Genomic DNA, 13683 nt, shown 5'->3' on the forward strand with positions numbered 1-13683 from the left:
TAATTATAACGAATGTCACATATTTCAATGATTGATTTACGTACATATTTCTGTGTACCTATTTATGGGTCATATTAGGCCATCCCGGCAAGCGTACAATCGTGAAACTTTAAGCTGTCGAAAGCATAATATAATAATTTAATTTACTATATGCGCCTCATTGCAGTGCTTATGCCCAAGTGTGCACCTGTTGCTTTTAGCACGCGTAGCGGATAATTTCTCGACGTTTATAACACTGTCACTAAAATATTATTACATTATGTACTCGTTGTATACGCAGAATACAACTTAATACATGCGTATATTGTAACGTAAAAAAAATTACTGATAAGTGCGTTTCCGCGATGAGTTCTCTGTACGCGAAACACTGTAGGTATACACTTGTAGGTAATTATTATTCATTAGAAAACGTGTCTTATGTTGTATACAGTCGTCGCGGGATAAAATAATCAGATACAGTGTGTTTTATATAATAATATGTGAAACGAAAAACGCAAACTTAATTTGCGAGTTTCTTCATCATCGGCGATATTGCCCGGGTATTTAAATCGTTTGAAAATATAAAACGGCGTGCTATATTTTATCGTCCGTCGCACGTGGTGACCGCGGTCTATACAATATGTATACATATAGGATAATCGATGCGGTTAAGACGCTTTATGGTAATACATATCATCTAACGAACGCTATCGAGTCTTGAGAAAATAATAGTGCGCGTGTGTGTATATTATTATCCACCATTAGGCGAGGACAAGTTCTCTGGCAATTGTCCAAGTTATCAATTAACCCGATCTCCGGGGAATATATGCTCTATTAGGCCGACGTAAACTCTCCCCCATTTCGTGCAGAGATCCATCTGCAATCGGTGGTATTCGCGCGCGCGTGAAGAGAAGGAAAAAACAATCGGAAAACGTTTTGCGTGCGCGTGTACTGCCGGGACTTAACGCGGTGGACATAAAATATAACGACGTCGTGGAATAAAAAAAAAACAAATATTCACGTAAAATCGAAGTGTACATTATATGGCGAACATAAAATGAGAAAAAACGTCTCGTTTATCCAAATAAATTTGATGTGCTGAACGACACGACGCATCATAAAAATATCAGTTCGAACAGACCGGCACGACAGTTAGCATTGATATTATACAATATTATATATTATCAACTACCTATATAGGTAGTATATTATTTATTTAGCAAGAATGCGAAACCGACACGACCGCATTAGTAATGATCGTCATCGGCAGTACAGCAGCTAGCAGCCGTCATCGCCGACCGTCTGGACCCTCGTCGGACTAAATAGGACCGACACAACTTCGCACTAAATACAATGATTATAGTGTATAATATTATGTAATAATTATATATTTACGCACATCATTTGTGGCACTCAGCGTGGGATTCACATTGTACAGAAGTACAGAACATAATATAATATATATTACAGCCGATTAATTATCAATGATAATTTATCATCGTTGCGATACTAAAATAATATTACAGGGGACTAGGGGAGTGACTTTTTTTCACGAATAACGTATATTATACGTACACACGTACCTATATATACGTATGGTGTTTTTTTTCTCGGTACATCGATTTAAAAAAATAACGCTTAAAAACGAATTGACTTAATGATAAAAATGAGATCAAAGAGTATAATGTTATTATAGTAAGTGCCTCATAATCTGTCGTAACTCGTAACGATAACATTAGTAAATATCTGCACGTATAATATACAATATATACCTACATCAAAAGTTGTACCCATAAAATATAAAATTATAAGTTATAACGCGACCGCATTTGCTCTCGCAGTTGTAAGAGAGTTGAAAAACATTCATTCCTGAACGGTTTTATACAATTATTATTGTTGCCGCGTGAGTATTAAAAAACATTATTAGGTACATAAACCACTTATTGCACCCCTCTTCCCCTATACCGAACAAGGCTAATCGCATAGGCATCGACCTTATCCGAATAAAAGCAATTTGCACGAACATCAAAACGCGTTCACGCGCGCGTACTAATTATTGCAACAGGTTAATATTCCACTTTATATATTATTATTATTATTGTTATTATTATTATGAATATATTGCCGCGAAGAGTATAACGCACGCGAGTGTGTTATAATAATATTATAATATGCTAAACTGTGTACACCGATTTATTGAATCCTGTCGTACGATTCCTTCGATTAATAATAATCTGCATATCGGTATATTAATATACAGTTCATTTTATATGTAATATTAATATAAGATTATGAGGCGTATATTATATTATACGTTGTTTTTAATCGCCACGTAAAACGATTATTATAGTTATAATACTATCCGCTCATATCGTCTGCAATTAATAGAATACTATTATAGCGCACTGAATAATATATTATCATGAACATTCAATTAAAATTTAAAAGGCACGCTATTCCAAATTAATTTTTTTTCTACATAATATTATACCCTGTATTATATTATATTAAATAATAAGTTAACAATTTATAATTAAAACGTCGCAATTTCAAAAAACTAACATTGATTTTAATATATTAATATATTATAATCATACTAGCTCTGCAAAGCAGTGTCGATAAGAATGAATGTAAAAATACATTTTGTAATGTAAAATTTAGAAAGAATAACTTGAAAAGTGGTTTGTAATAGAGAACTTTCGGGATATACTTTAGATCGTCCGTTTATACGTCGTGCGTCGACTAAAGAAACACGTGCAAATATTATAACAATATAATATATTGTAATATTATTACAGTGGTAAAGGTACCTCTTCGTGGGAACGAATACTGTATAGTAATAAACCGTTGGATTTTTGAAATGAAATCGTGTTTATCTATATTTTAGGAGGGTTTCAATGCAAAAACAAATTTATCGAAATTCGTTCTATTTATTTTACCCACAAACAGTATATTATTATAAACGGTGTATTTAATGTAGACGTTATTTGGAAAAATACATCAAAGAGGCGGCTGCAGGAAATGAATATAACTTACATTATACTCAGTACACATACACATACATAGTATATGATATTCCTACAAGGTTAAAGTGATGATGATAAATGCGTTCGATACGAAAGTAAAAATTATTCTAAGATATAGATAATATTAAGTATATGATTCTTCGAGGAAAACAAACTTTCGAAATTCCAGTGACATCGGAACCGGCTTAAATTATTTCCATTTATTTATCAAGTTTATATTGACGAATTAATAATATTATGTTTTAAACTATGATATCGTTGATTTCAGATTCCGATAGCTGCAGCAGAAATAAACAATATTCAAGGATCAAAGCATTGCAAAAAAGGTATTTTATATTTTTCATCTATGTGATAACAACTAATATAAGTAACAATATTTATTTTAACAAAATATGGTATTAAATAGAAACCGATTCAACATGAAAATTACTTTTCAAACGTGATAGCCAGAAAAAAATCATTAATATATTACCTATATGTTTTCGTTCGGTTTTGCACGCATAACACAACGATCGCGATGATTAAACGAGACGTGAATGCGGATAATATATTATTTTAAAAAACGCATTGCCCTTACTGGTAGCTCACTATTTTACATGCACGGTATATCGGATATCCAACCTGGGCGATAAAACTTGTGAAGATTACCTATGTACAAAATACAATAATATTATTATTAAATCATTAGGGGCAACGTGTGTTCGCACGATTTTCGCATAAGTTTACATAATTTAACGCTTCGTATAATATCAAAACATCGAGTGGAAAGCTCGGTGTCTCGCCTGCAGCTGCATGCGTTAAACATGTTTATATTGCATTTCACGTACTGCGTAAATTATTACAAGCAATATAAGTTTGAAGTCTTCGAAAATATAATAAAATAATAGAATAGGTATTATACGCAGAAAACTACATAATATGCAGTCTAGTCGCGATAACTCGAACCTCGTCCACTCGAAAACCAGTTAGTCTTGCCTCCTGAAGTGTTAATAAGTTATACTTTAGGTGTTTAACTCGAAAACACACAATTAGAATTTATTTTTATTCCCCCCTGAGATTCGATTTATCGAGACTCGGCTGTATAATTAATATATATTATAAATTATAATATAGGTATATATTTATGTACCTGTAAAATATATATATTATGCGTAGACACAAGTACACTACGATGTTACAGGAGGTAAGGTAATGTCATAAATTTAATACTTATGTGTACTTACTATATAATAATTGTTATTGTGATTGTATTATACTCTATCTACACCTTAGCAGTTTAATTTTACGAAAATTACCAAATACAATCTGTTCTTCTGTGTAACAATGTTTCGATTAACGAAGTCGACAACGTTTCTCATTATGCAGTGGTTATAAAACAATCATTTTTGCTTAAAGAAAACCCTCCCGACGCGTGGAAGTTAAGATGAACAAAGTAATTCAAGTATACATGTTATGTATATTATTATATACATACATATTTATAGCGCACAAGTGTTTTAAGGAAATGTACATTTTTAGTATTTTTTGAGAGGGAGAGGGAGAGGGAGAGGGAGAGAGAGAGAGAGAAAAATAAAGAGAAAAAGAGAGAGACATCTTTAAGCGATTATTGCAGCGCGCATTCAGTAAAGTTTACTTACAACATGATTATTAAATTTTTTTTATAGTTATTATTTGTCCGTACAAAAAGCCGTTCCATAAAGGATAATAATGACTAGCGTGATGCGCGGTTTTTAGGTTATATTATTATTTCCCTTTTTCTTCTTTACGCGCGTCTTCTTTATGTGATTTGACTGCCGCCCACAATTTTTATGTCAATACTTTTTTTTTCTGTTTTTATTATTATTATTTTATTCGAGAACCATTGCTCTAGAGTCCAAGAAATCTTGTCATCTCTTTTTTTATTGGTAAAATTGGAAGGGTTCCTGGAAATAAACATAAACCCTCCCCCTTCGCTGCACATACTATATAGATATATTGTATATAATGCGCATAATATAATATAGCCTTAAGGGCAAACCAAAATGAAATTGGATATTAAAAACAGACAATTTGGAAATCCGATTAAAAATATTTTAGATGTGTAAAGGAACAACTAACAATATTGTCGGGACCAATAATAAATTATACAAATAATTTTTCAAATACTATACAGTATAATAATGTGTTCTATAATATGTATTGTACTATTGTAGTTGTTTATGAAGAATCAAAAAATATCATTTTAATGAACGAACTAAATTGCTAAGACTTAAGAATTGTAAATTATAGATACCTACTACCGATTATAAAATTATATAGATGCAAATATGCAATGCCCATTAATTTAGCCACTCGACTTATCCAATTTATTCGAAAAATATGTTAATATTTAGAAATTAATTTTGCAAATCAAAATTTTATTTTTTTGGAAAATTTTACGTATTTTTTTTTACGAGTATTTATTCCGCCTTATATTAAAATTATTTAATTTCAAAAAAAAATTTCTAAAAATCAATTTACTAGATTTTGGTATATTTTTGATTTTTTGAATCGATTGGACAAAGTCCCCCCAACTTCACGGAAATAAAGATTCAAATAAATAAAAAAAGTTATGAGTTTCGATAAGTTGTTATGTTGTACACAAATACAAATACTGGTATTAAAATAACAATAATTGTTGGCTGTTTACCTAAGTACGTTATATTTTTTCAATGTATTGTTTATTAGCTTCTCTAATTTGGAAATGAAATCTCGTGCAATAGATACTGTTTGTTTATTTGGTGAATACAAGTGTGATCAGAGTTGTGATTTATTTTTGGCTCAGAAAACGGAAGGACAACATTTTTTTTTTTCTGTTAATTTTCCAAAGAAATTCAAGAAATGTCTACAATCTTCAAACTTCTGAAATTAATAGCTATACTTACCATCTGTATAATCGTAATGTACTCATACTAGGACTGAACTCGAGTCACTAACATTCATTATAGTACCTACTGTATACTATAGCAAAAGGCCGATGTAGAAGAAATTCCTCTAACAGTTTTGTAATAATAATTAATCACAATATTATATTGAGCGTGGTGTTCGCTGAATTACTAGTGTACCGGAGTACCGCTAATGATTAAAGTGGGGTGACGGCGGGGGACTGAGTCCCCTTTCTTATTTAAGGCAAGATTATACATCGTCTTTAATTTAATTCTCCAAAGTCCGGGGTAACGGTCAATAAGAAATATATTAACGTGATATTCATTATACATTTTTTTAATTGGCATTTTAATTCGTGCAAGCTGCAGGTTTTGATCTTTTACAGAAACGGAGTAATTTATACGTTTGGATCGTGTTGTATAGATTTCGCCAAACTGCGCGAAATAATATTTACACCAAAACGTGCAATGGCCTATATATTCAGGCGTTCAATCTCGATTTGCCATAATCTGCGCGTATATGGACTGCTGACCGCGAATAGTATAATTTATATACCGTATACCAGCATGTGGTAATCCCGCGTCTAAATCACTATGACGCATATATATGTTCAAATTCTGCCACCGATCGTCGAAATACAATATAATAATATACTGAGATTGTAGATTTGTACAAAGGCTATGTCCCACTGCGTTGCACTAGTCAAAAACTTTTTATTTCAAATAATATTTTTTAAAAATCTGTTATTTCAAATTGTTTAAATAAATGTATAAATGGGAAGAGGGATAAACATATTTAGTTTTAGTTCGAAATTACAAGAGGTAGGCTGCAGTACCTATATAATATATATAGACACGGTTTTTATAGAATATTTAACTCCAAATACTATTAATTAATAATTACCTACATTATAATTTATAATTATTTATATTGAATAATATTAATTTTTGTTGATATCTAATAAACATCGGCTGCAATATTCGTTACAATTTGATTACATTTTTATGTTGAATTGGAAATTAAGATATTAAATTTAACCTACCTACTTTAAGGAGATCGAATAAAAAACGTTGTATAATATTAGTATAATATTTATTATGACTATAAAATTAGAATGGTACATTTTATATGATATTAAATGCTGTTAAATAAAATTAATTAGAAATTGTATGATGGTAACGGGTTTGTATCAAGGTTTTCCGAGGGTTAGTCGATTGGTTTTATTTTGATAAATATTATTATAACATACAATTATTAAGTACATACCTAAATTGTATTAAAGTATTAAACATTTAAACTCTATGATAATACTGATGGAAATTAATGATTAAAAAACTGACCATCTACTATATAAAATATAAGCCCCTCAGAAGTCAGAACTTTAAATAATCCAAAACATAAGAACAAATAATTTGTTTAAGTTTAAGTTTACCAAAATTTGAATAATAATAAAAATTAACTCGGTCATCCAATAATGGACCATAATTTCCAAAAATATCATTAAGAAAAATATACAGGATGAAATACAAAACTAAAGTTATTGAAGAGGGAAAAAATGGTGGGACACTCCGTATATATTATTATATAGGTACCTATATAATGTATGCTATGATATTATGTGGTATCAGTAGAATGATTTATTTTTAAAATCAAAATATACCACATTATGTAGTTCGCCAATTTGGTATAACGTACCTATATAATAATAAATATCATACCGTGTCCAATATTACCTATATTTAACGGAAATATCGGAGTGGCGATGATATATTATATAATCTCAAAATAATACTTTATGTGTGTGACAAACACACTCGCAACATACGAAATATACAAGACACACACACACACACACACACACACACAAACACGCGCGCCCGACATGTATTTAGATATAAAAAATTGACAGATCCGCAATTTTAACAAACACAGTTTTTTCGCACCTAAACCTATCATATTATTTTATACTAGTGTCTATATATAAATACCTACACTATGATGTTGTCGAGAATGTTTTGTCAATGTTTGTTGATGCATTGGAAATGTACAACCATGATGTGGTTATATAGTTATACGTTTGGTAAAATGTGATAAATAATATTTTATTAGGCTATACACGCGTATAAAATGATTATGCTATTACGGTCGCACAATGTTAATCTCAAAATAATTAGACATTTGTTGAGAAGCCGTGACACGTATATTATATAGTTGTGCGCCATTTCCCGGACCGTCGTTATTGCGTTTCACTAACTTTGTCGACACGACGTGAGTTCAAATCGAATTACTTCTAAGAATAATGGCTGTAGCATAAAATTATTATAACAAGTGTTAACGGTAGCTGTACGGGCCACGGTGCAGGCTGGATGCAGGCTTCGATGCATTCGGCGTGGAAACAAATTAAAAGGCTTTCCGCCGAAGCGCTAACCGTTTGTATAATAGACGTACAGACAGATGTGACGTATTGGACATAGGTATACTGACAGAGAACGACTAGTACAAAATATTAAGTCGTTGAGTGTATGTGTACAAAAATAATGCCTACCTACACGACAATGAGTGTAAGCTGTCGGGTGGTATTGTAATATTGGTATTATTTTTAAAGTTCCGACTTATTGCGTATTATTTTCAATTATAATTTGTTTTCAAAATAGAGAAGCGGTACGAGTGTACCATGTACGACACAGTTGCAATGAATTAAAAACAAAACGTGAACGACATTAACGGGCTTGTTCACATATTACACGCGAAGAGTATAATATTTTAAAAACATTATTTTTTTTCCACTTTTTTTTATACCGAGTATCTATATTGATTGAATATTTTATATTTTATACGATGATAATATTAATACGATGTTTCTGCAGTCGTTGACCGAAACTATTTAGTTTGTTCGAGTGCGTTCTAAAGCATAATACAATTATTGTTTCCGACATTATACTTTGTACAAATTGTATAAGTGACTATAGTCACAATTAGTGTATTAGTGTAACAAGTATACTGTCTTTATAGAGCGCGTGCTCAATAAACTAGACATGTCTTGTATAGTGATGATGATTACCATATTACATATTGTTCGAATGCGGGAGTTGAAGAAAAACATATAATAATTAGGCGTGATATTGTGCTCATACATGATACGGTAATATTTAACAAGTACAAAATTATAATATTATAACCATCATAGGAATTTTCGTTTGTTAAAACAATATGTATATTTTACAGTAGCTGAAACAAGGTACATGTTATAGCTGGTACGCATAACAATATATTATACATCTCGATCCTTTGAATGGGATTCATTATAAATTCTATATATTATAATTTATATGTTATACATTTATTCAAATTATGTAAATCGTATGAATCACATTTCTGAAAATTCTAAGCGATTATAATATACATTATTTTCATGACTAAAGCCGCAGTCTTTAAAATTCTATTAGGTAAGTTTTCACGTTGGAATAAATAATAAAAATAAAATGTTATAAAAATAGTTTATGCATTTTCTAGTGAAATCTGTTAGGTACTTATACGATGTGCCTGTGATTATTTTTTATGCGCGTCTGCAATCTCCAACAGTGCAAAATCTTGATAGTGAATTATGATTTAAAAAATCTTTTGTATATAACACAGTACAATGGAACATTCAATCATGTGAACATTTTAATCAACTCGTCTTATGGATTAAATTTAAAAAATCAAACTCTTTTTGCAATGAGTTTTATCGAATATTTACGAATCATTACGGTAGCCGGTATACATGGTAATTTATTATTCATATCCAATTTGAAAATGCAATGCGATATAGTAAGTCATCGGTAGTTGGTCCAAAAAAAAAACGATTCAGAATAGAGTTCAGTTCAATAGAATTATACATACCATTTTTTATTTTTCAAACCATAAGTGAAAAAAGTTTCGAGAAGGATTATAAAGTTATGAATTCCACCGTATTAATTTTTAAAATTACTAAAAAGAAAAGTGTTATCTATAAATCTGTTTGATACGCATATACCTACCTGATACCTATTTGGTATATATTATATTGCCTGTCAAATAAAATGATAATGAGCCTTTTGAAATTATTTTATTTTAACCTTAATACGAGCGTATACCTAGTAACCTCACATATTGTGTGACGTAAACAATTCGATTAATTTCCCAAAACTTGGTTAAATCAACATTACAATAGTATATGTTTCTATGACAATTTTTTTCAAGCTCCAACTATTCAACAATATAAAAAGATTAGAGAAGTGATGAATATGAAATACCATTTTGTTTTTGATCTTCAATGAAAACAATTGTGATGTAATTGAAAAACTTTTAATGCCATATTTAATTTAAAATTATTATAGAATATTTTTTTTTTAATTGTTAGAAAACTTCAAGGAGTTTTTTTTAATATAATGATGAAAATATAAAAAATTTTACAATTTAAAAAAATGTGTTTGTATTTTGTAATAATATGAATAAGCCATTCTCTTAATAAAATTAAAAATGAAGATAAATTATGGAAATATTTATATGAAAAATAGTATCACATATTGAATGCAAACTAGTATTCCATATTATCATCAACAAGAATTTAATACAAAAATATAATTAGAGTTTAATACTATAACGTCAAGTTACTGTAGTATATTTTAAAATTGAATTTCATAACCTATTCAGACAATCAGACGTATCACGTATACTAAAGGAATTATAATTAAAAAACTTTAACTAAGTAAAATAAATAAATATATTTGTATCTTAGTATCTACCTTATAAAGTTTTCATTGTTAAGAAAAACGAAAAATGTGTTTTATTTCATTTGATACCACTGCTATGATATCATTACCATATGTTTGATAAAACGAATAACTATAAAGATCTAAAATTGTCATTAAAATTATATGACAGACAGCGCCTATTAATAATTCATGAAATATTTTACCATTCCATATTGGATGCATATTCCATATTCGTCACTTCTCCTTATAATATGTAGGTTGTAATAACATAATAGTATAGGTACCTGGGATTTGTGATGTAACAGTTGTCAGTTGATATTATACATATTATAGTGAACATACCATATCTAGGTACATAGAATTTTATAGCCAGACTTTTTTTGGATGTTAATTTTTCACCATCGTAACTTTAAGGGTTTCCACAAAAAATTTAATAAAAATTTAATATTTTTCTCCACGTGACTTTTATGAGTCGAGAACAACACATGTTTTTTCTAGTTTTCTTTTGTACCCTCGGACTGCAATATATCGTAGGTAGGTACATTGTTAGTTTATTGAGGAATTTTTACATTTAATACTTTTCTGGAAAATTACAGTATCCACAAAATATTAAAATAATCGTAAATTGCGCATACAGTAAATTTTAAATCATAAAACAGTCGGTATAAATTAATTTAAATTGATTAGCGTGTTATAAATTATAATATTTTTTTATTCAAATATTAAATTTAATAAAATATATATACAATATAAATTATACATTGTATGAAATAAAAATGTTGAACAAAATACTCGTTAATTTAATTTAGAGCTGCGGCCTGTAGCAGTGACTTGCTGCGTGATTAATGAGTAGTAAAATACGGTTTTAATACATTTTATATTCTTGTGCATAAAACGCATGATGTATATTAATCTATGTATAAAATACATTCCTTTTCATTAAAATGATACTCACACTAATGATGTAATTACTAGGGGGGGGGGGGGGTATGGAGAAATGATCGAGTGTAACGAAATCGGTCAATAAACCTCCCCTCTTGTCTAATTACATGCCATTCAATCACACAAATTCAGATATCGCGTACATAGGGGTATTTTTTATTCCAAAACCGCGTAGAGTTATATATACAAAGCTCACAAAGATTCCATAAATTCAAGAACTACAATTACTACCTAACATTATTTTTAACATTATTAATTTTGTTTGTGGTAAAAATAATGTATTCGTTAAAATATACAAATTTAAATAAGAAAATAAAATAGACAATAGTATTAAAATATTATATTATATTATTAGCAGCACATTGATGACCAATATTGTAGAATTTTCTGTTTAGATTATCGTTGCATATTGCACACATCCATTCTATTAACTTTGACAGATAGATAATGTCATTGCAAGAAAGCCGTATCGGAATATTTGATAGCTTTTATTATCCGTGTCTTTTGAAACCAAATCGCATTATTATTTTGTCGATGAATAGCACACATTTTATTAAAAAATAAATATATAACAAAAATTCCGATTTGGCTTACAATATACCCAACTTGAATTTAGGTTTATGCACGATGCACACCAAACGCACATTGATTCAACTTTTCATATTTTGTGAAATTCTTCGAAAAGTCTTTAACGAAAATATGTAGGTAATCTGATAAAAACTTTTCACACTCAAGCGAGAAGTTTCGAAAAATAAAATTTGAATAATAAAATTTTACATTGTACGTTTTTCAAAGTTTACCGCTATAGTCGATTACGTATCCGGTATTATACCACCCCCAGTGATTTTTTTAAAAAACATATTACAGACTGCGACTACGACAGATAATTTGATATTAAGTACTATGGTCATGAATGATACCCACATAATATTATAGATAAATTTCATTGGTGGAATAATATTGTATGGGTGTATTAAATCAATAAATATTTGTAGGTTTATATAATACAGTGTTCGATATCTTAACATATATAATCTATTATCTAAATGTATAAAAGAACTAGTCCTGACTGACTGATTCATCATCGGCTAGCCGGAACAACCGAATATATGAATATGAAATCTAGTCATTAGTTTCGTTTAATGATGTAGAGACTCACTAAGAAAGGATTTTCCAAAATTGCACATTTTAAAGATGTCCTCTAACAAGAATAATTCGTAAAAGGTTGAATAGAATCTGATTGTAAGTTTTGTTTTGTAATTGTATTTCAAATGTATCTACCTTATAGGTAGAATTCATTTCATTAAATAATATATTATAATAAATTGTGTCTACTTTCATCATTCATGAGTAACACGAAATTTCAAACATCTCGTTTATAAGTTATTGAATATTCGTACAAAAATGAGTGAAAAATGTATACGTATCATAATAGAATAGATCCACAATATTTTGCTATAGCATGTATAGGTTAAGTTATCATATTAAACGAATACCTGCGAAGCACATAAAATATAATATAGTGTCAACGAGGTAGCGAGAAATATTAAAATACATTTTAAAACATTTTAATATTTTACTATTAATATTTGATACCAATCAATGTGACAACTAAAAAACTGTAAACTTTTTTTTTCGGGGGGGATATTGGGATATTTAGAGGGCTATTTCCCCTTAGCCCCCTCCCTATGATTTAATATTGTATTCAACATATTTTACAAACTAAGACATTAACTATCATCACCTTTTTATGATATAGGTAGAGGTAAGGCGTTCTTGTATGAAGTTTAGATTTACACACTGGTCCTTAAATTTGATAAAATGTACCTATTATACCATGTCGTTCTACTCGTATATTCATTTATCTATATTCAGTAGCGGATCCAGAGGTCACCCAAGGGGGGGGGGCGAATTTTCAAAAAATTAAACTACCTTTTTTTATATAACCTGTAATTATTTATTGTAGGCTAAAATTATTTGCATTATTTCACCTATAAAACTAAATAAATATGTAATAAAAATAAAAATAAAAATATTAGTTGTCAGCCCAATTTCATAATATAAAAATAACGTAAAAATCCGGGGCAAGGGGGGGG

General features: G+C 29.5%; 1 protein-coding gene across 6 annotated transcripts in view; it reads left to right on the forward strand.

Annotated features, from left to right (window-relative positions):
- LOC100574733 (cardioacceleratory peptide receptor) overlaps positions 1 to 13683 on the forward strand; it is a 241635-nt gene that overhangs the window by 172038 nt on the left and 55914 nt on the right. For all 6 annotated transcript variants that reach the window (XM_003245049.4, XM_008185673.3, XM_008185672.3 and 3 more), the window contains one exon: positions 3274 to 3331. The gene's annotated coding sequence lies outside the window, so the exon portion shown is untranslated. The remainder of the gene's footprint in view (positions 1 to 3273; positions 3332 to 13683) is intronic.

The sequence above is a fragment of the Acyrthosiphon pisum genome, chromosome A1 (assembly GCF_005508785.2).
Source record: "Acyrthosiphon pisum isolate AL4f chromosome A1, pea_aphid_22Mar2018_4r6ur, whole genome shotgun sequence".
NCBI lineage: Eukaryota > Metazoa > Arthropoda > Insecta > Hemiptera > Aphididae > Acyrthosiphon > Acyrthosiphon pisum.